This window comes from Eulemur rufifrons, chromosome 19 (genome assembly GCF_041146395.1).
Source record: "Eulemur rufifrons isolate Redbay chromosome 19, OSU_ERuf_1, whole genome shotgun sequence".
In the NCBI taxonomy this organism is placed as follows: Eukaryota; Metazoa; Chordata; class Mammalia; order Primates; family Lemuridae; genus Eulemur; species Eulemur rufifrons.
In genome coordinates, this window is record NC_091001.1 from 114,917,307 (window position 1) to 114,941,710 (window position 24,404).

At 50.2% G+C, this 24,404-nt stretch overlaps 1 long non-coding RNA gene across 2 annotated transcripts; it reads left to right on the forward strand.

Moving 5' to 3' along the window:
* The first annotated feature begins 10,506 nt into the window (after nucleotides 1–10,506).
* Nucleotides 10,507–20,627, forward strand: LOC138399798 (uncharacterized). 2 transcript variants are annotated; one of them, XR_011236190.1, is made up of 4 exons: nucleotides 10,507–10,837; nucleotides 11,677–13,329; nucleotides 14,191–14,259; nucleotides 19,654–20,627. It is a non-coding gene; the product is annotated as an uncharacterized lncRNA (long non-coding RNA). The 2 variants fall into 2 exon arrangements; XR_011236189.1 differs by lacking the exon at nucleotides 19,654–20,627 and having other exon boundaries at nucleotides 14,191–14,640.
* The last annotated feature ends 3,777 nt before the right edge of the window (nucleotides 20,628–24,404 follow it).

Consider the following 24,404-nt stretch of genomic DNA (forward strand, 5'->3'; position numbering starts at 1 on the left):
TCTTTGACTTGGTTCTCAGTTTGACTGTTGTTGGCATATGGGACTGCTACTGATTGCTGTACATTGATTTGGTAACCTGAGACTTTGCTGAATTTGTTTATCAATTCCAGTAGTCTCATGGCAGATTCTTTGGAGTTTTCTAGATAGGAGATCATATCGTCAGCAAAGAGCGACGGTTTTACCTCTTCTGCCCCCATTTAGATACCTTGATTTGCTTCTCTTGTCAGATTGCTCTGGCCAGGACTTCCAGCACTGTGTTGAATAGAAGTGGTGCTATAGGGCAACCTTGTCTGGTTCCAGTTCTAAGCGGGAAGGCTTTCAATTTTTCCCCATTCAGTATGATGTTGGCTATGGGTTTGTCATATATATGGCTTGTATCATTTTTAGGGAAGCTCCATCTATGCCTATTTTGTTAAGTGTTCTTATCATAAAAGGGTGTTGAAACCACTTTCTTTGCTCATCTATAAGAACTAACTCCTCATTCGTTCAAGTTTGATCATGAGATTGCAGCAATTCAGCCCAGTCTCAGGCTCCACTTCTCATTCCAGTCCTCCTGTTTCTACCACATCCGCCGTAACTTCCTCCGCTGAAGTCTTGGACCCCTCAAAATTATCCAAGAGGTTGAAATCAAATTCTTTCAATCCTATTAATGTTGATATTTTTATCTCCTCTCATGAATCCTATAATAGCATCTAGAAAGGTGAATCCTTTCCACAAAGTTTTCAATTGATTTTACCCAGATCCTTCAGAGGAATCCTCTACGATTCCTCATAGCTAGAGTCTTATGAAATGTGTTCCTCAATTGAGACTTGAAAGTCAAAGTTAGTCCCTGATCCACAGGCTGCAGATGGGTGCTTTATTAGCAAGAATGAAAACACTAATCTCCTTGTACCTCTCCATCAGAGATCTGGGGTGACCAGGTGTATTGTCAATGTCGGGCTGCCAGGGCCAGGTGGGCAGGTCCCTCTCCGAGCTCAGCCAGTTGCTCTCAGAGGAAGGTCTCGGTGCTGGAGCTTCAAGGTGGTGATCTGGTTCTCGGGGAAGGGAAGGGTCCACGGCTCTCCATCGCTCTGCACCTGGTGACCCCCTTGTTCTCGGGGAAGGGAAGGGCCCACGGCTCTCCATCGCTCTGCACCTGGTGACCTCCTTGTTCTCGGGGAAGGGAAGGGCCCACGGCTCTCCATCGCTCTGCACCTGGTGACCTCCTTGTTCTCGGGGAAGGGAAGGGCCCACGGCTCTCCATCGCTCCGCACCTGGTACACGTGGCCTTTCTGTTGAACGGATTCCCCTCCCGGCGCTGAGGGGCCCGGTGGCTGCTGTGTATTAAACCCCCCACATCAAAACCAGCAGCAAAGACCCAGCAAGTCCTCCGTGGAAGGCAGACTTCGTTTTGGCTAGACTTTTAGAAATATGTCTGTAATATTATGACATATTTTTCTTTCTTTTTTTGTGGGGAATCTACATTTAAATAACAAAAAATATCCACATGTTATAAAAATTAAAATCTACATGAAATAATAATTAGGAAGATGCAGCATAATTACCCTAATATATTTTATAGATAAATCAATGTTTTCATTGGTCTGTTTTGCCTTTTAATATTTTTCAATGTTTAATTTCATACACTTCCACCATTTGCATAGATAGAAATTGTATTCTAACTTTCACTTACTGTTACACAATGCATATTTTTCTGTTTTACTAGTTTTTGGCTTTTCTTTGTTACCTTTGGTCAATGACAGTCCCTCGTTCTTGACGACCATTGCCCTGTCACCGAGGGCCACCCTGCGTGAGCAGACTCCTCTGCCCACTTCTCCTTACAAACAGGAAGAGACGGCATTTTCTTCTGCACGTTTTATTCTCTTAACAATACTTTCTTAGTTTTACATCTTAGTCTAACCCATTCCTGTTTCCCACTTTTTAAAGTCTTTTTTTTTTTTTTTGAGACAGAGTGTCACTTTGTTGCCCTGGCTAGAGTGAGTGCTATGGCGTCAGCCTAGCTCACAGCAACCTCAAACTCCTGAGCTCAAGCGATCCTCCTGCCTCAGCCTCCCGAGTAGCTGGGACTACAGGCATGCGCCACCATACCCGGCCAATTTTTTTCTATATATATATTTTAGTTGTCCATATAATTTCTTTCTATTTTTAGTAGAGACGGGGTCTTGCTCTTGCTCAGGCTGGTCTCGAACTCCTGACCTTGAGCGATCCACCCGCCTCGGCCTCCCAGAGTGCTAGGATTACAGGCGTGAGCCACCACGCCCGGCCCACTTTTTAAAGTCTTGACGTATAGTGTACGACGTGCTGAAGGTGCAACCACTTGTGCACAGTGTAGCGAATAGTCTCAGTGCAAACACCGTTTGGTGACCTGCACCCCAGGTAGCGACGGCGCAGATTTCAGTGAGGGAGCAACGTCACTGTTGTCGTGACGTCTTCACTTTCTCCCTCGACCTACCGAGGAACGACTTGTCTTTCGGGTCTTGTTCTCCAAATCCCTAACGGAGTAACCAGTCGTGGCAAAACTTCCTCGGTGCTGATGAAATAAACAAATGAGCACAGCGTGTTTCCTGCGCCACAAAAGGTATTTTGTGATTTTTACTGTTTCACCAAAGATCGACTTGAGAACTGGATCAGTTTAAAATGTATAATCAGATCATAAATATGAACACGTCACCCCTGGAGAGCTAGATTTTCTCTGGAAGTTCCTGACGTTTGCTAGACTTTTGGCCTTTGTTGGTCTCACTAGGATAAGGAGAGGCCCTTGGAAATGGGGTTCTTCGTCCCAGGCTGGTGTCTTTATGAGACGGGCAGCTACTTTGCCGTTAAGCACGAGCTGAACTTAAAATGATGACATTTTCTATTTAAAAGTGGTCTTTGTTGAAATTTCACCAACTTCTGGCCACATTTTTTATTGTGTTGGGCTCTGCTGCTAGGCTGAGAGCCAGACTCTGACATCTCGTGTGACGTGGGGCGGGGGGTGGACGGCCCACTGTGTTTTCACCCGCTGTTTGTGTAGGAGCCACCGAGTCAGACGTGAGATGCTGGGGTAGATGCCCTTCCCTCACTTTCCGCATCGCTCCAGCACAGTCCACTGAAATAGAGAGTCCTTAGTGGAAAACATAGAATGTGCAAAAGAATTTTCACTGGCCTTTCAGAACTATTGTTGAAGTGCATTTTTCCTCTACCAAAAGTCATTACAAAGTGAAATTTAACAGAAATAAAAACTGTCAGATGTATTTAGTTGTGAAAAAATTAAGTTATGCAATTGTTTTGATAGGGCCTTTAAAAATTTTTTGACAGTTTTTGGCACTGCATGGGCAGATACACAATGTTCTTTCTCCAGACTGAAAACAAATTAAAAACTATTTAAGGAATACTTTGTTACAACAACATGTAGCAGTTAGACCCTGAGAGGCATCTGAAAAAAAAAAAAAAAAAAAAAGGAGATATAAATTCTATCAACAAAGTTGCTAAAGCTAACCACAAAAAGAACTTTCTGTTTCCTGATGCTCTGAATGTTTTCTTGGTGGGATTCTTGCTTTAGCGTCACGTTTTAGCTCGGCCACTGCAGTAACAATGTCTCTTCACATGGAAGGCGGCTCTGGGCCTCAGCTCCCTGTGGTGACACTGGCGGGTACAGGAGGGGCTCCCGCAGGTGCTGCTCTGGCCGCCGTCTCTGGCCTGAGTCCCCCGCCAGGTGCCGCTGCTGCAAGTCACAGGTGCCAGCTCCCTGCCCCCTCGGGGTGAGCTCTCCCTGGGGCTGCGTCCTTCTGCCTTGCCAACCTTGTGACCATCCTTCTGCCCTAGGGGGACGTGGTTCCTTGGGGCGCTGCTGCCACTGCTCACGTGAGTTGATCTCTGAGGGGTTCCAGGTCTGGAAGGACGTGGGGGAGTCCCAGGCCCTCCTGCCCATGGGGTGGCCTGTGTGTCCCCCGTTCCCCTCCCCCCACAGTCTGTGCACAAGCTCCACCCTGCAGGGACTTGTGTAGGAAATCAAGGCAATTCAGACACGCCCCGCCCCGCCCTAAGGAGGCACCGCCCAGTGGCCTGCGTGGCCCCCTCTGCTGGGTTTGCCCACCAGACCCTTCCCCCAGGGCTGGACCCCACCTGCCCGCCCAGTGCTCCCCGTGGGATGGTTTGCACCGTCCTGACTGGTGGGCGGTGGGCTCCAGCCGCCAGCCGGGTGACGCTGGGTCCCTCTTGTTCAGGGTCCCTCCAGCAGTGACAGTTCCGGGCTGCCCTAGATCCCCCACGCCCCAGCCAATCACCCAGACCAACCGGCAGCGGCAGCCCTGCCGGTGCCAGGCGCCCACCTCTTGCTCCTGGAGACCAGAGGTCAGGGCAGCAGGTGGGCAGCTGTGAGTGTCCCCTGACGGTGTCGGAGCAGGGAGTGCAGGGACAGTGAGACCTGTCCCTCCCCATCGCGAGGTCACAGCTGACACCCCACAGCCCACACCAAGTGAGTGAGAGCAGGCACAGCCCTTGTTTAACCAAGTTCCACGTGACATGGGCACTTCAGAAATGAAGACCCAAAGACCCAGGAAACTGTTTTTATATTAAGTCTGAGGAAATAAGTGGAGTCGTGGAGAAACATGATTGGACAGAAAGTGTGATGGAATGGCGGCCAGCCAGGGCCCTGCCACTGGGCCACACGTGCTTTCTCTGCCGACACCGGCCTTGGGCACAGTGGAAGGGAGGGGTCTGAGAGTGGCGACTCCCCCCAGGCTTTGCGCCTTGCCCTGGGGGAGGGGATTCCAGTTTCTGTGATGCCCAGCGATGCCCGGCGAGGGGAAGGGGGCAGAGAGGTCAGAAAGAGCTTCCTGCTCTGTGACTCCCCGATGTCCCCGAGAGTGAAGTGCTCAGCTTGCCAAGGGGCTCCTTTTTGGGATGTCGGGTTCCGAGTCCTGACAGCAGGTTAGACGACGCATATGAAATTGCCTACAAGAATAGCTGGTTGATAAAAAGTGCATTTGACATTTTTTAATGGTCAAAAAAAAAAAAAAATACACTCCGGTGTCCCCTCCCCCTCAGCGGCCCCTCACTCCTGGCTTCGCTCTCCCTCGAGGGCGCGGGCGACTGGCCTCCCTGCTCTCCTAATGAGCCACTGTTCCTGCTGTCTCTGTGCCGGTGGTGCACTGACTAGGAATCGCCCTCCAGCTGAGCACCACTGACCGAGCGCCACGCGGTCCTTCCGGGGGCTCCTGTGCCCTCACTGCAGGGTGACAGGGAGCCCCCAGGCTCTGCCGGGAAGCGAGGGGGCTTCACTGTGACAGAACCTGCCAGGGCCTGGCAGGGACCACAGCTCAGGACACAGCGCATTTTGTGGCAGGAAGAATGAGCCGCCCAAACTGCCCATAAATCAACCTTTCAGATGTGTCAGGATCGTCTGCAATTTATCAAGGGGCAAAGTCCATATTTAGTGTAAGTTAAATAAAGAAAGTTCAGATTTAAAAATTTCAGGCTTTAGAAGACTTGGGACTTTTGCTCATTTTAAATTCATAGCAGGAAAGCGCCTGCCCCCACCCCCCGCCCCCCTTGGGGACGGCATTCAGTTGTCAAGCCCCCTGCGGGCAGCAGCTTTGCCAAATGAACCCCCAAAGCTGGGTCCCAGCGCACTTCCATGCACTCGTCTGCCCGCCTGTCTGTACCTCCATCCACACGTTGGTTCATGCGGTGGTTCTCTGCACGCTGAGTACGGAGTGAGCCCACGCGCCAGGCACTGCGCCAGGAGGTGGCACCGGGTGCTTGGACCAGACGTGGATTCCAGCTCCGTGGGCTCTGAGTCTAGCGCAAGAGGCAAACGTTAACGTGTGTGTGTCGTGAGGTGTCTGTGTGTGTCCGTGTGATGTGTGTGTGGTGTGTGTATGTGAAGGGGCTGTGTGACCTGTGTACGTATGTGATGTGTGTGTGTAGCGGGTGGTGTATGTGTGGCAGGTGGTGGATGGTGTGGTGTATGTGTCTGCATGTATGTGTACTGTGTGTCACTACACATGACACACATGCTCTTCTTATATCATTGATCATGGACTTTCATAGTTACTGAGAAGTCAGTATTGACTTGGCTCCCTCCCCCGGGTGTGGTTCTTCCCTCCTCCCCCGGTATGGTGCTCCCTCCTCCCCCCCTGTGGTGCTCCCTCCTCCCCCCCCCCGTGTGGTGTTCCCTCCTCCCCCCCCCCGGATGTGGTGCTCCCTCCTCCCCCGGGTGTGGTTCTTCCCTCCCCCCCCGGGTGTGGTGCTCCCTCCCCCCCCGGGTGTGGTGCTCCCTCCTCCCCCCCCCCCCGGTGCGGTGCTCCCTCCTCCCCCCCTCCGGTGCGGTGCTCCCTCCTCCCCCCCTGTGGTGCTCCCTCCTCCCCCCCCCCGGGTGTGGTGTTCCCTCCTCCCCCCCCCCCGGGTGTGGTGTTCCCTCCTCCCCCCCCCCGGATGTGGTGCTCCCTCCTCCCCCGGGTGTGGTGCTCCCTCCTCCCCCGGGTGTGGTTTTTCCCCTCCTCCCCCGGGTGTGGTGCTCCCTCCTCCCCCGGGTGTGGTTTTCCCTCCCCCAGGCCTGGTGTCCTGATTCCAGTGCACTCTTGGCTGTGGAGATCATGACAGGAGAGACTGTGACCTGCTGCCCTTCCCGTGTGCACTGGCCTCGGCTCCACACATTCATCGTCCCGTGTTTTCTCTGAGAGCCGGCGCCATCCCCTGCCCAGCGCTGCGACGTCCCACCCGTCTGCTCCCGGGGAGGACGGTGGGCTCCTGAGGCCGAGGCTGCGCAGATGCATCTTACAGAGAGAAAGTCTCTCTGCCAAGGGAGAGGCTGCTGCAAACCTCCCTGGTGCACGGCGGCCCCTGGCCTGGGGTCAGACACCCTCACCTGCTGAGCTGAGCGGCCAGCGGCAGGTCCTAGACGGCCAGCGCCTGCCACCGTCTGTCCTCCACGGCCTTCTGTCCGCATTCCTGCATCCGTGTGCTGCGAGCAGGCGTGCAGGTGAGCAGGCAGGCTCGTTAGTGGTGAGAGCGGGTCGTGCCCGTGGCGCGTTTGGGGCCTGTGGCTTCTGAGAAGCGGCCGCGGACATGGGGCTGTGGGTGCAGGAAGGAAGGTGCCTCCGGCTCACAGCACGGTGAGAATGTGGGACGTTAACTCCAAGCGAAAAAAATAGAGAAAAATAAAAAGGTTTCCATGCAAATCAAGCACGAGAAAATCAAATTGACATGTAAGTTCTTTTAGAACAAAAATGCTAGGTCAGGAAAACAGTGACTTGCTATTTTCCAGGCTACCCACAAGGTGGTGCTGTCTGCTACCGGGAACTGTGGCGTTTGCCAGGATCCAGTCTCCCTTTTGCCTTTCCGCTGAGGAAGGGCCAGTTTGCTCAGAAATTACATCCTAAGTGAGACGGTCAGGACTCGTGTGCAGGGTTAGGGTAGGGCGGGGACGGGGGTAGGGGTGGGGGTGGGCATAGGGTCAGGGGTAGTAACCGGTTAGGGGGTGAGGTAGGGTCGGGGTGGGGTTAGGGTTAGGGGTGGGGGGTAGGGTCGGGGGTGGGATAAGGTCAGAGGTGGGGTTAGGGTTAGGGGTTGGGCTAGGGTCGGGGTGGGGTAGGGTTGTGGGTGGGTTAGGGTTAGGGGTGGGGGTTGGGGTAGGGTCAGAGGTGGGGCTAGGGTTAGGGGTTGGGGTAGGGTCGAGGTGGGCAAGGGTGGGGGCAGGGGTCCACACATTCAGAACCGGAGCTCCCAGGTGACTCTAGGTCAAGGTGTTCCTGGGTGTGTAACATCCACCAAGGACGGGCGTGTAAGACCGAGAGGTGGTGTGGTTCTGGTTGGTTTGGCCAGAGCTGTTAAGGAATAGCAGAAGTTTTAATAAGGAAGAAGCAGCAATGTGAAGAGCACACACAATTTGGAACAGTTAGGTCTGGGGCAGGGATGGTGGACGGTTAATTCCACAGTAGGGCCAATGTGGTCACACTAAGTGTTGACTGTGAACTGTTTTCATCTCTTTTTGAACTTTAAATTGGTGTGTGACTCTCAGAAACTCTCTTCTCAGGCACCGAACTCGACTATTCCCCTATAAAAAAAGGGCTGCACACAGTGGTTGGAGGTGGCGTCCAGTGCTAACACCACATGCTGCCAACTATCCCAGTAACAGGACAAACCACTGCCGCCCTGCACGGTGGACTCCCACGAATGGCCCAAAAGACACCACAGAAGTGCGCGGACGGCGAGGCGGACAGAGAGGCCTGGGTGGAAGTTGGTCCACTCCCCGCACGCCCAGCCAGTGCAAAGTCTTCCAGTTCAGAGTTCTAAATAGATCAATGCTTGGCAAAACTGTGACCTATCCTGGCGGCAGATCCACTAGGACCATTACAGCAGTAAGTAACGAACACCCCAGGCAGTCCGATTCCAAAGAGTGTTAGGGTTGCAGCACCGAGGAGACAGGGCACACGTCGGGACAGACCCGTCCGCACGTCAGCCGAGCTGGACACTGTCAGGAGGTGAGTCGTGAATCCTCGGTTATTCTGGGGCTCTTACTGTACGTGCGCGAGTCAGGGTCCTCCAGAGACGGCACCGACAGGGTAGGCAGAGAGAGAGGGGGAGAGATGGGTGGAGGGAGAGATGGGGGGATGGATGAGAGGGGATTTATTAGGATAATTGGCTCCTGGGATTACGGAGCCTGACAAGTCCCTGGAGGGGCCGTCTCCCCACTGCAGACCCAGGAAGCTGAGAGCATAACTCGGCCAGGGCCAAAGGCCTAGAACCCGGGGGCCCTGGTGCAAGGCCTGGAGTCCAGAGGCCTGGAGAAGGGTGTCCCAGCTCCGGGAGAGAGAGGGAGAGAGACAGAGAGATCCTTTCCGTTCCGTCTGTGCACCCAGGTGAGGGGACGGTGCCCCGCCCCCCCACTGAGGCCGGGTCTTCCCCACTCGTGTGTCTACGGGCTCCCACGCCAGCCTCCTCCAGAAACACCCTCACAGCCAGACCCAGAAATGCAGGTGTCCCTAATGCAGTCAAGGCCACACCTAAGATGGGACTGCTCATTCTGGCTGGTGACGTTCAGTAACACTGCCACGGGGCACCAGATGACCAGGAATCAGACATATAAGAAACCAAGATCCTCGGGGCAGAGGGAGAGAAGCCGGGGACTGTCTCCTGGCTGCTGACGCCAGCATGAGGCCCAGAGAGGGGAAGGCGAGCTGTTCCCAGTCGCTGTTGTTCCAACCCTGCTTCCCGCAGAACTTGCCCAGAGCTGCTGAGGGTCCCGCGGTGCCTGTTCCTCCCTCCGCCCCCCACTGAGGGGCCCTGAGGTGCCTGTTCCTCCCTCCACCCCCCGCTGTCTGCTGGGCGTCCCGGCAGCTCCCCTCGGTGGCCAGCACGTCCCGCAGGGCTGAGAGGCAGGGTACTGGCGGGAGCTGCCAGGGTTTCTCCAATATTGGCTGAATCGTCACATCATTAGAGGGTGTTATGTTAACAGTAATGTGAGTTCTGGACACACAGGATAGGATGGCCCAGCACCTGGGGAAACGACAGCCCAGTAGTTTTTGGTTACAAGTGACACCTGCTTTCTCTGTGTAAGGCTACAGCCTGTAACAAAGGTCCGAAGGCAGAGCGTTCGCAGGACCCCCTGCCGTCGGTGCAGACGGAGCGCCGCCTGGTGGCGCAGCCCGGTGGTGCGGCTCCGTCCCGGGTGACTCGCTGCCCCGCGCTCCCAGGGAGACAGAATTCCAGGGTGATACCCCTGCCTTTGGTTTTCGCGCAGAAAGAAGGTTTAGTGTTTGGGGTGAGGCTGAGGAAGGCCTGGAGCTCCCGGGCACCTTGGTGAGGGCGGCCCTCTCTGCGACTCGGTCCCCTCGTGTGGGACGAGGGTGACGGTGGTGGCTGCTCTACAGGGTGGCAGCGACTTGCGGCTCCCCAGACAGCCCCGAGCTGAGACGGAAGGAGCGGCCCCCAGGGGCGACGGGGCTGTGTTCCCCGAGGGAGAGGAGAGACGGGCGGAGCTAAACCGGCGTGTGCCACGCTGGGCGCACTCGGCCTCGGCTCTGGGTCTCGTTTCGTCAGCAAAGCCCTGGGTGTTGCACCAGTCACGTTTTCAGTCCCTCAGGCTCTGGCCTTTCCCCCAGAATCACAGCCCTCCCCCCACCAGCCAAGCAGGAAGCCCCCAGCCCCCTCCCAGGAGGAGGAGGAGGAAGAGGTGAGTCCAGAGCACGCGGGAAACCCACAGCCGGGTGGGACAGGGAGGTCGGCGAAGGGGCAAAGTGCAAACTGGAGCAGAGTCGGGGTCACCAAAACCCAGACACGATTATGGCGAAAATAATGTTTCCAGGGATGATAAACACGTGTAATATGTAAGTACATGTTTATGGCAAAGCCCCGAGGGAAGGAATCAGCCACGCTTACAGCAAAGGGCCGGACACGCGTGCGGCTGCCGCGCTCACGTCTGTGCTTCACAGAAACCGGAGCACCACGCCAGATTCGTCTGTTTGGGAAAGTCTCACTGGTGATCTTTGGAGCACGAAGCTGCTCTGCCGGAGTCCACAGCGCGAGTGTCCCGGCCCTCACCTGCCCACGCCCACGCGCAAGCTCAGCACAGACACTAACAGTGAGCGACTTCTGACGGCTTCCGTGCAGCCCACGCTTCACACAGGACAACGCCGGAGACAGGAGCGGCTTGCACAAGGACCCCTGAGCAGACGGCCCACCTTCCTTCTCACAGCCCGCCCAGGACGCCCCTGACTCCACGGTGCACCACCTGCTCCTGCAAGGCAGCTGAGGGTCCACTTGTGAATGCCGCGTTTCCCGACGGGGCAAAGGTTCCTACTTGCAGAGAAGGATTTGGGATCCGGCCCCAGGGCCCTGCAGGAGAGAAGGCGTGGTGAGCACACAGTACCTGCTGGCACAGGGATGAGCGAGACACCGGGCTCTGGCCCTTGCGTGCCCAGCAGGCCAATCAGTGGGTGGTGCAGCCCTGCCCTCCGTGTGGCTGGAGGAGCTGTCATTTGTGCATGACATTTGCGAAGAGCCTCACGTCCAGGCTGGGGTATTTTTGGTTCATGCTTGGGCAGCAGGTGCATAGACAACCTGCTCTCAGCAGAGTGTCCGGGGGGCTCCACCCGCCTCCACGGACGAGGTCTGCCCAGAGCTGAACGTCTGAAGGTGGGTGGATCATGTCGGAGAGGGCCCTCATGTGTACGTGATGTTTTACATTTAAATGTTTATGTTTAATTGACAAATAATAATTGCATATATTTACACTGTAAAATGTGACGTTTTAATGCAAGTTTATATTGCAGAATGACTATATCAAACTAATTAACATATCACCTCACACACTTTTTTTTGTAGTGAGTTCATTTAAAATCTAAAAAAATAAAGTCTATTAGCAATTTTGAAACATAACGATACATTAGATATGTTATTATTTCTAACTATGGTCACCACGCCATGCAATCGATCTCAGACACATAAATTTCTGTCTAACCAACACTCTGTGTCCTCTGACCAATGTCCCACCCGGAAGACACCACCTGCTCTCTGCTTCCTTAAGCTCAAACGTCAAACTTACACAGGTGACTTTTTAAGATGCCATCGCTTAGGGTCTGGCATGCAAGGTAAAAATGGTATAAGGTAAATTTAGACTGATTTTTTTTCCCACACTGATTATAATTATTTAATTTAGAAAAGCAAATTTTAAAAGTCAGTATTTTGTTTCAGCTTCTAACTAATCTCCTAGCACCTCCCGCCAACTCTCGGGTCAGGACGAGGCAAACACCCCTTAGCTGTGAAGGCGTTTGCAGAAGCGAAAGGCATTTTCACTCTTCTCCCTCTGGTTTACTGATTCTGCTTTGTCTACACTTTTTATAAAGTAGGCTCAAATCCTGACAAATTATTCTTGTTATAACTATGATTTTGTTTGAGAGAAAACCCAGGGGAAGGTGCGGAACTGAGCAGGGACCGCGAGGGACACAGAGTGCGGGGCGGAGGCTGCGTGCGGCGCTAACCCGAGCGCTGCTTGATGACCCCTGGGTGTGGCTGGAAGGACCCGGCACATCCTAAACCCGCAACAGGTCAGAGGCAAACCCACCTGCTCCACGTCCTGGGCCGTGACACCGGGCTGCGAAACCCCCGCTTCCTGACCTGGTCCGCATCCCATTCGGGAGGTTACCCTTCCGCCTCTCTCCGTGCCTGGCCGTGCGGACTTGGCGTCAGAACGTGTCCTGTGGACAGAAAGGCACCTTGTCATAACCATCCACACCCAGAAGAGCCCCCAGGGGCCACCAAGCACGTTGCCGTGATGGCTGCGATCGGAAGCTGGCGCCGAAACACCAGCGACACTTTCTTCCGGGACTTGTGCCAGCGATGAGTCCTCTTCCCCCAGAGTCCCCACGCCTGTCAGCCACAACGTTGTGACGTGGGCAAGCCTGTTCACAGCGCGGCACATGACTGTCATCAGAGCCAGTGACGGTACTGTCAGGACGGGGCCACAGAGCGGGGTGGAAGGACCAGGAACACCCACCGCAGCGAGTAAGTGTGCGGCCCTAAGCGCGCCTCCCTCAGATTATTTGATCAAACTTTTAGTTGTTAAAGAAATCACGTATTTGTTAAATCACAACAACTATGAGGGAAAATTAAATAATAAAACACAAGCCCACTACTCAGAATCCCTTGAATTCACTGGTCACTGCCCTTTCCGTGTTCACACCATGTGTGTGTCATGGTGTTGACGTGTGGTCACCACACATGCACCACTGTGTGTTCCTGCTGACCCGGGATCACTGGGCTCTGCACCCGCAGGAGTGCCGTACCCAGGAGGAGACTGCCCCAGTGGGTCTGTGTTCTGCTGTCGGACCCTGCTTGGTTTCCCTCTGTGAGCCGTTGGGTCCAACCCTGGACTGTGCACACAGCACCTTCTCCTGCATTGGATCCAACCCTGGACTGTGCACACAGCACCTTCTCCTGCATTGGATCCAACCCTGGACTGTGCACACAGCACCTTCTCCTGGATTGGATCCAACCCTGGACTGTGCACACAGCACCTTCTCCTGCATTGGATCCAACCCTGGACTGTGCACACAGCACCTTCTCCTGCATTGGATCCAACCCTGGACTGTGCACACAGCACCTTCTCCTGGATTGGATCCAACCCTGGACTGTGCACACAGCACCTTCTCCTGCAGGCGCCTCGTCTCCGAGCCCTCCCAGCAGAGAGGGGGTCACAGGACACCGACTACATACACAGCTCACCTCTCTTCCCGCAAGCGTCCCTGTCATTTTGGTGCCACCAGCACTTGTGAACACACCCCTCCCACCACCTCAGCATGGCTGAATTATCACTGTTTTTAATATTGTTGCTGTGCTTTTAATTCGGCAAGTTTAAATGGTATCACAGGGTGAGTCGATGCACTTTTCCCTTGATTACTAACAAGAGTGAGGTCTTGATCTCATGCTGGCCACTGGGGTTCGGAATTAACACTCTGTGTCTTTGGCATGTTACATGTTTGAGTTTAAATATTGCTTTAAAACGTGTCCCCACTGGCATGTTGCTAGCATGTACAGCACAGCAGGCACCTTCAGCTTCCTGGTGGCCAATTTCAGTACATTTTTGTTGTTTACCAAGATATAAGGAATTATTCATTGCATTTGTTGAAATTTTCATATTTTTTTCCCCACAAGTAATGTACAGACTTGTTTCTGTAAACACTTGAAAGCTAAAAGCGTGTGTCCGGAGTCACGGAGCCAGCATTGTGCCTCACAGGCATCGTCTCTGCATTTCCGTCTCGCTTGTCGTTAGTAAGGGATCAATGCGATGAACAATCGAACAGCTACAGAAGGGCTATGTCACAGCAAAACGCAGAGACGCCACCAGGCTGAATAGCTGGACTGCAGGAATTGTCATCACGTGTTAATTTAATATTTTTTAAGCAGCAAAGGGATCAAAATGTTTATTTTGAATGCTTACTTTAACCAAAAAAAAAAAAAAATCATACCATTAGGATATGCTGCAGAAACTTTGAAAAAATAAATTATATATAAAAACCAACCCAATTCTGGTAAAGCAATGATTATGCAGAAATGCACTTTAGGAAAGATAATATATGAGTGAGATCATGTTATTAAGGACTGTCCCACATGGTTGGTATCGCTACTTGATAATTTGTGAATGTATTTGTACACTTACGTGTACACTTATGTACAACTTTACTGGTTCAACCTCTGTTTTCTTAAAAGGAGATGAGTTTTCCTTTTGAGCCACTGGATCAGCAAGACCACGACGTCGTGCCCGGCGATGGAAAGAAGGTGGGTTCACAGAGGCACAGGCTGCCCCGGGGCACCTTGGTGGCAACACTAACAACTCACTTTCATTCCACACTTTAGACAAGTCAACTGTGATTTAACATATTTTCTGCAAAAGTAGGATGACTCCCTGCATAGGAAAATAATTTTAACAGTTTACAACACAGAGGAGACCTGTCTGAATTGATGGGCACTTAGGTTGGTTTCGCATCTTTGCTACTGTGAATCGTGCTGTGATGAATATTCAGGTACAAGTGTCTTTTCATAAAACGACTCCTTTCCCTTGGGTAGAGCCCCAGCAGTGGGATTGCTGGAACCAATGGTAGTTCTACTTTTAGTCCTTTGAGGAATCTCCATGTTTTCCATAGAGGTTGTGCAAGTTTACATTTCGACCAACAGTGTATCAGTGTCCCCAGATACCACATCTCACCATCATCTATCCTTGTTTGGCTTTTTATTGTCATTCTGACAGGGGTAAGGTGGTATCTCACTGTGGTTTTAATTCGCATTTCCCTGATGATTAGTGATGTTCAGCACATTTTAATAAGTTTGTTGGCCATTTGTCTATCTCCTTTTGAGAAGAGTCTGTTCATGTCTTTTGCCCACTTTTTGATGGAGATATTTGTTTTTTTTTCTCACTGATTTGAGTTTCTTAAAGATTCTGTATATTAGCCCTTTGTCAGATGTGTAGTTTGTGAATATTTTCTACTATTCTGTAGGTTGTCTATTTACTCTGTTGATTATTTCCTTTGCTGTACAGAAACATTTTAGTTTAAGTCCCATTTGTTTATTTTTGTTATTGCTGTATTTGCTTTGGAAGTCTTACTCATAAATTACTTTCTTAGGCCAATGTCTAAGAGTTTTTCCTACATTTTCTTCCAGAATTTTTATTGCTTTGGGTCTTATATTTAAGTCTTTAATCCATCTTGAGTTAGTTTTTATACGTAGTGAGAGACAGTGACCCAGTTTCATTCCTCTGCATGTGGCTATCCAGTTTTCCCAGCACCATTTGTTGAATAGGGCTTCCTTTCCCCGGTGTATGTTTTTGTCTGCTTTGTTGAAGATCACTTGGGCATAGCTATGTGGTTTTATTTCTGGGTTCTCTATTCTGTTCCATTGGTCTATGTGTCTACCTTTATGCCAGTACCCTGCTGTTTTGGTTGCTACAACCTTGTAGTGTAATTTGAAGTCAGATAATGGGATGCCTCCAGCTTTGTTATTTTTGCTTAGTTAGGATTGCCTTGGCCATTTGGGGTATTTTGATTCCATATGAAGTTTAGGATTGTATTTTCTAGATTTGTGGGAAATGACATTGGAATTTTGATGGGAATTGTGCTGAATTTATAAATCACTTGGGAAGTATGGACATTTTAACAATGTTGAGTTTTCCAATCCATGAGGATGGGATGTTTTCCATTTATTTGTATCATCTCTGGTTTCTTTCATCACTGTTTTGTAGTTCTCCTTGCAGAGATCTTTCACCTCCTTGGTTAAATATATTCCTAGGTATTTTATTTTCTTTGTAGCTATTGTAAATGGTATTGAGTTCTTGATTTGACTCTCAACTTGACTGTTACTATAGTATAAACAAATCAAGAGCATTTCTGTATATTAATTTTGTAATCTGAAACTTTACTGAATTCATCAATTCTAGGAGTCCTTTTGGAGGAGTCTTTAAGGTTTTCTAGATCATATGATCAGCAAACAGGGGTATTTTGACCTCCTCTTTCTCAATTTGGATGCCCTTTATTTCCTTCTCTTGTCTGATTGCTCTGGTGAGGACTTCCAGTATCATATCGAATAGAAGTGGTGACAGTGGGCATCCTTGTCTTGTTCCAGTTCTTTGGGGGAATTCTTTCAGCTTTTCCCAAGTCAGTATGATGTTGGCTGTGGGTTTGTTTATGTGACTTTTATTATTTTGAGGTATGTTCCTTCTATACCTGGTTTGTTGAGGGTTTTTATCATGAAGTGTTCTGGAGTTTACCAAATGCTTTTTCTGCATCTATTGAGATGATCATATAGTCTTTGTTTTTAATTCTGTTTATGTGGTGAATCATGTTTATTGATTTGTGTATACTGAACCACACTTTCACCCCTGAGGAGAACTCCATGTGATCATGGTAGATTATCTTTTTGATGTGCTGTTGAAATTGGTTTGCTAGTATTTTGTTGAGGCTTTTTGTATCTATGTTCTTAAGGGATAGTCTTTAGTTTTTGGTGGTGGTGGTTGTATCCTTTCCTGGCTTTGGTACTGGAATGATACTGGCCTCATAGAATGAGTTAGGGAGAATTCCCTCTTTCTCAAAGTTATGAAATAATTTCTGCAGGATAAGTCCCAGTTCCTCTTTTTAGAATTTGGCTGTCAATCTGTTGGATCTGGGGCTTTTTTTTTCCCCCTTAGAAGAGTTTCATTACAGTTCAATCTCATTACTTGTTATTGGTCTGTTCAGGAATTCTATTTCTGCGTGATTTAGGCCTGAGAGTTTGTGTGTTTCCAGGAATTTATCCATTTCTTCTACATTTTCTAGTTTGCATGTGTAGAGATTTTTGTAGTGTGCACAGATGATCTTTTGTATTTCTATGGTATCAGCTGTAATGTTTCCTTTTTCTTTTCTGACTGAGCTTATTTTGGTCTTTTCTAATTCTAGTTAATCTAACATGACATCTGTCGATTTTGTTTATCTTTTCAAAGAATCAACTTGTTTTGTTAATCCTTTGTATTGTTTTTTTGTTTCCATTTTATTTACTTCTGCTCTGAGCTTTGATATTTCTTTTCTCCTGCTGGCTTTGGGTTTGGTTTGTTCTTTTTCTAGTTCCTTGAGGTGTGACATTAGGTTTTTAATTTGTAATCTTTCTGTTTTTTTGCTATAAGCATTTAAGGCTATGAACTTTCCTCTTAACACTGTTTTTTCTGGATCCCATAGATTTTGAATGCTTGTGTCATGACCATCTTTGTCTTTTTTTAATTATAGATGTAAGGAGTATCCTTAATTGACAAAAATAATATAAATTATCTTTGAAAGGTTCCTACCAAAATACTGATTTAATCCCTAGAAAGCATCCCAGGGTGCACCCGAAGTCACACAAAGGAGAGTCAGGTGTTAATCCTCGGGTGAGGGGGAGTGAGTCCTCAGAACAAAGGCAGGTGGGTAAATGATTACAGCCCCCACGTTTTACGTGAAGCTATTATGACATTCATGTTTTGTGTGAACAAGATATGGCCCAGAGCCCAAACTGCCCAGATCCTGTTACACCAAAGACAAGACAATGATATCATGCTTACTCAAGGCTTTTTGTACCCCTGCTTGCTCTGTCTTAGTAATTGTCCACCCACAAACTTACAATATAAAGACTTTGTTTCAAAGGCTCCCTGCTGCTCTCTGTGCCACCTTTGGGCAGTGCAGAGGGTAGTCGCTGGCCGGCTAATACAGACTCCTGATTTGGCTCAATTCGGACTTTAGGTGGTCATTTCTTGAGTCTCAGACCATAACATTTGCAGGCCCCAGAGAGATTCTGCCCTAATCTAGGGCACCTGGCGACCACCGGTGCCTGGAGACCAGGCGCGGAGTCGAGTGTCCTGCCCAGGGGAAGGCCTGAGAGACGTTCCTCAGCCCCGGGCAGAGACTTGGCAACGCACCGGCCCCCAACACCTTCAAAACTGCAAATTCTTCTGGACGAGTTTTCTGGTTCTGTTCACCGGTGAGTTCTTTTCTGGTCTGTTTCTGGCTCCACAGTTGTCTGGCGCCTCAGGAGATTGGCTGGATGCAGCTTCCCTCAGGCAGGTTCCAAGACGTGAGACGTCACCTGGAACTTACTGTCAGGATCTGACTCTGTTTCCCTTTTCCTGAGTCCTGGTCAGATTCTTGAATCCGATTCTGTTTCCCTTTTCCTTGGGCGAGTCCTGGGACTCGAGGTGTCACCTAGAACTTGCGAGTCCTGGTCGGATTCCTGGTACTTTCTTTCAGATTACTACTTTCATTTCTCTCGGCTTCGATTTCCATTTCGGTTTCACCTGTCATCTGGGTCCTAGGTTATAGTTTTGAACTTTAAAGAATGGTGCATGCTTATCATTGGGATCCCGTGATTGTCAGTTTCCTAACTGTGTTTTTCCTGAGGCCGTCCAGGGGGGTAGAACCAGGCCCCTCTCCCTCTCTCTCTGTCTCTCTCTCTCTCACACATCAGTGCCTTTCTCTCTGTGTGGTCTTCAGATCTTTCTAGGTGGTTGAAATTTCTGGTTTTCTTTTTCCAAAGAGTGGGAGGCACCTGAGAGGGATGAGACCGGGGCCACTCAGCGGAAATTCTGGTTCTGGTTTCCTGGTATTCTGGCTTCTGGGTGGTTAGTACAGAGCCAGTCTAATATACTACCATCGGCACTTTTGGGTTGTTGGTCCTATTGGGGCTTCGGTGTCTCTCTTGGATCACATCTTAATTAGTTATGAATGTGAAATTGTGCAACTAAAATGTGAAACCTAGTCACTGTCTAAGGTAACAATAAGGCCGACTCCAGGGATGCCCAACCCGTCCCTCTGCCACCGCCCGCCAGGTGCAGCATGGTTGAGAATGATATTGTCTGTCTTTGTCTTTGTGGAATTCTTTTGAGTGATATTGGCCAATTGTGTTTCTGTTTGTTCTGGTCTGTCTCCTTGTGCTGTCTGTCTTTGTCCTTGTCCCTCACAAAAAGTAGTTCTTTTGTGGCCAGTATGGACCAGTCCCAGTCTTGTGTCAAATGTGGTCCACTTAGATGTTGAATTTTGTCCAATTCAGAGGTTATTTAAACGTTGATTCAAAATATAGATTTAAAAAGAAAAACAAGATAGGAAGTAACCAGTGAAGTAAGAGAAAAAGATGCAAAAAGGCTATGAGTATATAAACATATTCTAGGTAAGAAAGGTTAAACAGAGAGGAGAATAATATTGTATAAGAAAGAATCCTGTATGGTAAACTTTTGTTCTAAAATGAAAGTTAAGGCAAAACAAAGTTTTAAGTATGTTGTAGCTGGTCTGTGCAAGTTGGGATAAAGTCCATGAAAAGAAATTTAAGCCTCTGATATTTGACAAACTTTCCAAAATCCAAATTCCTGTCTTTTTGATCTCAAACTAGCTTTTTAAAAAACATTAAGGCCACTGAAAGTCTAAGAAAGACATATTAGGTTTATTTGATATGTTAAAACTATACGAGAAACATTGTCAAATAGGAAATGGTGTTAACTTTCTTGGGATTATATTTGTATGAACATGTTATTAATATATGTTCTAAATTACAAAATATTGATATATCTTCATATATATTATCAATAATAATTATGGTTATTGTGTTAGGATGTTCTGCCATAAAATGAACCAACTCTGTCAACTGTCTCTCCGCCCATGGCTATTCTAAGAGCTTTGTCCTCCCTAGACCATTCCTGGCCCTGATGGGCAACCTGCGTTTGCCTTCCCCACCACGAGCCCGGAGTGGGACCCAAATGAGGAATGAGGTAAGGAGGCCCTCGATCGGTATGGCCAGACTCTGCTAGGAGGCATACGGACAGCGGCTAAAAAGCCGACTAATCTGTCCAGGATAAGCGGGACCATACAGGGACCTAACGAGTCCCTGGTGGTGTTCCTAGAATGCCCAGAGGCACCAGAGAATAGACGTGGCATTAATATTGCCTTTGCCACTCAGTGGGCCCCTGATGTTAGTAGAAAGCTGCAGAAATTAGAAGGATTTGAGGAAAAATCGCTGTCTGAGTTAATAGAAATTGCCCAGGAGATTTATAACAACAGAGAGGATCCTGGGACTGCCCAGTCTAAAAGATGGCCAAAATTCTTATATCCGCTATGGTAAAACAAAAATATAAAACTGAAAAAGGCAAGAGGCCCAAAAGACCAGAGGGGATACTAGAAGGAAGACCAGCCTAAGCCATGACTAATGTACCTACTGCAAAGAACATGGTTACTGAAAAAATGAATGTCCTCACCAAAAGCAGGTGGCGGCTAAGCCTGTCCTGGTCCTCATGGGGGACATAGACTGACGGGGCCGGGGCTCCATTCTGATAAACCCCCTGGAGCCCAAGGTAACTCTGAGTGTGGGGGACAAACCTGTAGAGTTTGTGAAAGACACTGGAGCCACCAAGGATCAAGCCACATATAAAAGGGCTACTGAGGACTTGCTAACAGAATTAAAACTCAGTCGGGCTACTGTGTTCCGGCTAAAAAGGGTCAGCTTTAGACCCAGACAGCAACCTACCTACAGTATGAACTAAAGAAAGGCAGACAAACCCTCCCCTCCAGTAGAATCAAAGCTGTCCTAAAGATCCCACAGCCCCAAACTAAGAGACAAGTTCGAGAGTTCCTGGGGGCAGTGGGGTATGCAGACTCTGGGTCCCCGAGTTTGCTGAGATAACAAAACCCCTATATGCCAGCATAGGGGGAAAGAGGGACGCTCTGACCTGGGCTGAAAACGAGGCTAAAGCCTTCAAGAGCCTCAAACCGGCGCTTGTGAGTGCCGCTGCGCTGGCCTTGCCCGGTCTGACCGAGCCTTTCCAGTTATATGTTGCTGAAACCGAGGGATGGCCAAAGGGGTCCTAACTCAAAAACTAGGGCCCTGGAACAGACCGGGTGCGTACCTGTCTAAAAGGCTGGACCCTGTAGCATCTGGCTGGCCACGCTGCTTGCGGGCCATTGCCACGACCGCCGTCTTGACAAAAGAAACCTCCAAGCTCATTTTGGGGCAGGACTTGTGTATAATTGCCCCCCAACTCGGTGGGGGCCTTGCTAAAAAGTCCCCCCCGCCCCGGGAGCTGGCCTTCAAACTCCTGCATAACCCAATATCAGGTGCTGGTGCTAGACCCCCCCAGAATCCGGTTCCTAAAGACAGCCTCCCTCAGCCCTGCCACCCTGCTCCCAGAAGATGAGCCGTCGGAGCCACTCCATGGCTGTCTCGAAACGCTCAAGTCTCTCACCAGCCTGCGAGCTGGCCTCACTGACCGCCCGTGGCCGGACCCCGAGGAAGAATTATACACACACGGGAGCAGCTACGTCTCAGAAGGAGCCAGGTGTGCAGGGGCGGCTGTCGTGACTGCAGGCCGGGTTACCCGGGCACAGGCTCTCGGACATGGAACCCCAGCCCAGAAGGCTGAACTCCTAGCCCTGACCCAGCCCCCAGGACGGGGCAGAGCCTTTGCAACGGCACAGGTACGTGGGACACTTCACCAAGAGCGAGGACTGACTCCCCGGTGGCGATAGACAATGCTTTCAGCGACGTGACAGCAAGAAAAGTCACACAAAAACCAGTGGGGACTCTCCTAACTCTCCCTGTTCTGCCAGAACGGCTCCTGCCAAACTCCCCAAACTGCACCAAGGAACAAGTTAAATTAAGAAAAGCCCTGAAGACTGAAACTGATTCAGGAGGTTGGAAAATCCTCCCGGACAATAGGGTCTTAGTCCCTAAACACCTGGGACGAGACCTAATCAGGCAAATACATCAGAGCACCCACCTTGGCAGCACCAAGTTGACCAAACTTCTCCAGAGGGACTACTGCACTCCCCGGCCACATCAGATGGCCCAGCAGGTCACGCCGAGATGTCTCGCCTGCGCACAAGTCAATTCAGGTACAAGGACTAATCCTCCCCCCGGGGACCAGGTCAAGGGGACAAGCCCTGGGGGAACAGTGGAAAGTGGACTGTACAAGAATAAAACTAGACAAATACAGATATCGCTACTTGCTTATAGCCATTGACACCTTCTCTTAGATGGGCAGAAGCTTTTCCTATGACGTCAGAGACGGCACAGGTAGTTGCAAAAAGTTAGTGACTGAAATTGTTCACCGATTTGGCCTCCCACTTGCCCTGGGGTCTGACAATGGCCCGGCGTTCATCGCCCAAACAACTCAATTATTAAATTGCACTGTGCTTATAGGCCTCAGAGTTCAGGACAAACATAAAAGGATAAATAAAATCAAAAAACCATTAAACAAATTAAAGCTGGAGACTGGCGCAGACTGAATAAGCCTCCTTCCCTTTGCCCTACTAAAAACCAGATACACTCCGTATGTTAAAGGCACAACCCCATGTAAAATCATGTTGAGCCGACTAACCCCACTCCCGAGAAAGCTCTACTTCAGGTACAGCCTGGAGACCTCGTCTGGATAAGAAAACTTCCGCCTGCCAGCTTAGAGGCCGGGTGGACTGGACCCCTGCCAGTGGCCCTCACCACACCACAGCCGTGAGGGTTGCCGGAAAGTGCCACTGGATCCACCACACGTGGGTCAAAAGGCGACCCCAGATCAACTCCCCGAGAAACGGATCGCCCGGCCCACCGAGGACCCACTCAAGATAAGACTTTCCAGAGACTCCTCTGGTTCCTCCTAGTTATCTGTTTTAATCCAGCAGAAGACACCCCTCATCAGCCTGTAAACTACACCTAGGTGCTTACAAAGACAATAAATGACACTGTGATAATTAGGCAGGCCCGGAGAGCCTCAGCAAAGGCTGGGCTGGAGCCTGTCCAAGCTCCCGCCCCTCTGCTGCCTCTGAAGACATGTCTCTGAGTGGCCTCCTCCCCCTCTTCTCGGGCTGGGAAAAAAGACTGCCCTTGAAACACAAAATTCCACTCCGTACTTAAAAGATAAATCCCTAGACATTAAGCTAAGCATCTTATTTACTGAAAACATTTATGTGAAGGGCAGGGTGGTGCAGATAGCCAGAAAAAGGTTAAGATAGATTGTGAAATCATTTTTAACAGTATATATTAATATATTTAACAATGCTATAAACACCACAAAAGGGGGGGGGTAAGTTTAAAAGCACTTGTCATCTCTAGCATCCTGTGGAGGACAACACTTTTGTCAGCCATAACAAAACCAGTTATTCCCATTCTGCTGACACCGCTCCTGGGCCCCTGCCTCATTTCTTACGTTAAACAAAGACCTCAAGCTGTCAAATTTATGGGCCTCCAAACCCACTATCAACGTGTCTATGATGTTAATACCAAAGAATCAATGATTTGATTCCTCCTAAAAACCAGTGGGGAATGTTAAAGTCTGAGTTTCGCGCCGAAAAATCAGTAATCTGCCATTCTGCGTCTGTAAACCTGCTTGCTCCTGCTTGCTACCCCCAACGCAGAAATTCCTAAGTGACTAAACACCCATGTTCTGCATAAAATGATTACAGCCCCCACGTTTTGCATGAAGTTATTACGACACTCATGTTTTACGTGAACAAGATATGGCCCAGAGCCCAAACTGCCCAGATCCTGTTACACCACAGATAAGACAATGATATCATGCTTACTCAAGGCTTTTTGTACACGTGCTTGCTGTGTCTTAGTAATTGTCCACCCACAAACTTACAATATAAAACCTTTCTGTTTCGAAGGCTCCCTGCTGCTCTCGGTGCTGCCTTTGGCAGTGCAGAGGGTGGGCGCTGGCCGGCTAATAAAGACTCCTGGTTTGGCTCAACTCGGACTTTAGGTGGTCATTTCTCGCGTCTCAGACCATAACACTGGGTCCATCAGGCACAGGCGGGGCCCTCAGAGTTTCTCGCTGTCGCTATTAGCACTTGGGTGCCGATGACTCTCAGCTGATTTCCTGGCCTCTGACCTTGTCCCAGAGTGACTGCTGCCTCGGTGCCCTTCCGCATGCATAGCTCAGGGTGGCACCTTCTCAACAGGGCACATCCGCAGTGGAGCACCACGCACCCTGTGCTCTCCACGCTGCCGGCTGCACACCTCAGTGATGCCCTCTGTTCTCTGGGGTCCCTGTGCCTTTGGGGGAGACGCTCCAGCAGAGGCCTGTGACACACGCAGCCCTGGTGCCCGTCTCGGCACCAAACGTTCCTGGGAGCTGCAGATGCCAATGACTGAGAACCCACGAGAGCCCCGAGACCCACCTGAACAGACAGCGACTCTGGGCAAAGACTGGTCCTCGGGCTACTATCGCCTCGGGGTGCGGCTGTGAGATCCCCCACCGCAAAGGGCCAGAAACGCCAACTGTGTCAGGCAGGGCTCCTCTCCACGGAGACGCAGCAAAAGGGAGGCAGGGAAGATGTGCAGGGCTCACAGGCAGGGACAGGGAGGAGTGTCTGGGTCCCAGGCACGCAACCGTGTGGCCCGGTGCTTTCCCGTCTCTGGCGGAGGTGAGGGAGCTAGACGCCCACAGGTGCCATTAG